Here is a 2,944-nt window from a genome sequence, read left to right as displayed (position 1 = left end):
GAAGTTCATAAATTAAAATTAGTTTTTTTACTATGGGCTCATAGTCGATCGAACGGTAAAGGTGTATGAGAGCCTCTACACTACTTTGGGCTTATATGTTACCGATCGGTTAAGCAAGCAGAAGAAACTCAAATGGTGACCACAAGGAGTATGGATGAATAGCAGAATACCCGAGATTTGATAGCACAGATGCAAGCACAGATACAAACACAGGCAAGAACCATACAGGCGCAGGCGCTAGCACAGTAAGAGATGCAACGAAAACACAGTAACAGAAGAATGCATTACGCTGAAAAATGAAATAGAAAGTCTCATTCGGGCAGGACATTTCCGTAGGTATATAAAGGAAGCAAGAAGCCTCCCCTAGGAAAGGTATTTGCGAAGAAGTCCCGAACAGGCATATAGGAAGGACGAACGAGGGCGGGGCTATAGTTGCAGTCCCAGTTGTTATCGTGAACAATTGGTTCGTGGAGTTATCAATTGAGGAGAAGCATCCAAAACTCTATTAGTGTCATGTTTAAATTCAGTTTCCTTTGATTTAGACTCTTGTCATTATCTTATGTTTTCATTATGGAATGAATAAAGCCGAGCAATTCATGCTCAGTCACTTGCTGCCAACTTTGTTAAAGAAGTTCATATTCAACGAAGAAGTCTCTCAGGAAGAGTCTGAAGCCAAAGACCGAAAGGTAAATCCTCCTCGACCGAGAGATAAATTCCTCTCGCTGAAGTCAAAGTTCGAGAGGTAAATCCCTCTCAATCGTTTGGTCCCGACAAGTCTCTCAGTCGTTCGGTCCCGACAAGTCTCTCAATTGTTCAGTCTCGACAAGTCTTTCAGCTGTTCGGTCCCAAAATGCTTCTCAGCCGTTCGGTCCCGACAACTGTTGAGCAAAGTTAATGCACAAATAAATGTGATAACGGCTACCATTAGATAGTTAAGGTTTTCATTAATGATCATTAAGAGGTAAACTAATTGGTCAGATTCCTTTAAACTCTATAAATAAGGTTTAAGTTTGAGGTAAACTCACATTCAACTCACACTCCACTACGCCCTACTTATACGTCCGATCAGGACTTAATTATTTAACTGTAACAAACAGTTCATAAAACCGCTCCCAACTTGAGCGCTAGATTGTCTTTTGCAGATACCCCTTTTACCACGAGGGTGACCGAGCGGTCAAAACTGAAGTTCACCGAGCGGCCAATACTAAAAAGGACTGATCGGTCTAAACTGGAAGCATACAAGCGGAACACACAAGTCAAAGGTTAGTGTCTCGGACTCACAAAATCCTTACCGAAACATTTTGGAAATAAAAATGTTATTAAAGAATATTTACTAATTAACTTAGTTTTTATTTTGTAATTTTCTCTCATAGAAGTGTATATAATAAAATTTTCCCAATAACGAATGCTATAGAGCCAATCCATGTTACCTCAGAACAATATATTTTTTTTCCCATTTCGAAGATAGCCGATGCTTAAAATGGAGGGTGCTTCTGTTCATTCACGTTAAAAATAAAAAATGGCAAAGTTTAGAAATTTCACATTAGATATGCTCATAGTATTCGTAATTTTGTGAGAAAACTTTGCTCATTTTGTAAGTGCTATTATATTACTTTTATATTGGTACCATAGTATTTGGCAATACACTTCCACTACAAATTGGAAAACTTATCTTATGTAGATAGTGGTACCACTGCACGAGCTTACAAAGCTATACATTTTTCTACACAAGAAATGTTCTAAGATTTGGTTTTCTTGTTCTTCTTCAACTTTTTAACCTTTATTAAAAGTAAGCTTCCTTTCCTGATGAAAGCAAACTATTTTCTCTAAACAATCTATAAATAGTCTCACTCTCCTAAATTTTATAGGCAAAAACATTTATCATCATAAATTTTCTTTATAGCTCATTGATAAAATGTATTCCTCAAAGCTCTATACTACTCTTGTCTTAGTTTCTTTAAGCCTATTTTTCCACCAAACATCATTTGGAGACCCTCTTTTCTATTTCTGTTCAAAGTCTGGGAACTTCACGGCTAATAGTCCCTATGAAACACAGTTGAAAACACTCGTCATCAAGCTCATTTACAAGACCTATTCAACAGGGTTTGCAATGAGCTCAGTGGGCTATAACGTAAACTCAAAGCCATACGGACTTGCTCTTTGTCGTGGCGATGTGTCATCCTCAGAATGCAAAACTTGTGTCGATGATGCAACCGAAGCGATCCTTAGTCGTTGTCCATACAACAAAGGTGGCATCATATGGTACGACAACTGCATGTTCAAGTACTCAGACACCGAATTTTTTGGTACCATTGATAACACAAACATATTTTATATGTGGAACAGGAACCGCGTGACGGATCCAACAACATTTAACTTAAAGACAATAGAATTTCTTAGCGAGATTTCTAAGAAAGCTTGGGTGAACAATCCTAAGTTGTATGCAAGTGGAGAACAAAAGCTTGAGAACTCAGACACACTCTATGGGATGGCTCAGTGCACCAGAGACCTATCTAGCTATGACTGCAAGAAGTGTCTTGCTGATGCAATTAACGACTTTCCGCATTGTTGTGCTGGACAAAAGGGAGCCAGACTTGTAGGTGGGAGCTGTAACTTCAGATATGAGTTATACCCCTTTCTCAAACAATAACAAAATTTATAAATTACCAAATAATTCACAATCATTAATAATTTTGAGTTGAGTTTTTATTGACATAAATTCATAATCTTGATAAAAACATATTTTTAGAACTACAAAACGAATTTGATAATTAAAAATAAACAAAACATGATTAAATAGGATTTGACTGTGAACTACAACAATATCACGTGACTTGTTTCATTAAATTCACACATACAAAAATCTCTTTTTTTAAAAAGATAGCAAAACAATGTCCAATTATAAATTTTAAAATATTCATAATCATTAATAATTGAATTGAGT

General features: G+C 36.6%; 1 pseudogene; it reads left to right on the top strand.

Annotated features, from left to right (window-relative positions):
- The first annotated feature begins 1,901 nt into the window (after positions 1 to 1,901).
- LOC124848931 (antimicrobial ginkbilobin-2-like protein pseudogene) lies at positions 1,902 to 2,661 on the top strand (annotated as a pseudogene).
- The last annotated feature ends 283 nt before the right edge of the window (positions 2,662 to 2,944 follow it).

This window comes from Vigna umbellata, chromosome 6 (genome assembly GCF_029865625.1).
Source record: "Vigna umbellata cultivar VRB3 chromosome 6, Vumbellata_1.0, whole genome shotgun sequence".
Classification (NCBI taxonomy): domain Eukaryota; kingdom Viridiplantae; phylum Streptophyta; class Magnoliopsida; order Fabales; family Fabaceae; genus Vigna; species Vigna umbellata.
Note: the sequence above shows the minus strand (reverse complement) of the source record. Positions and strands in the feature narration are given on the sequence as shown.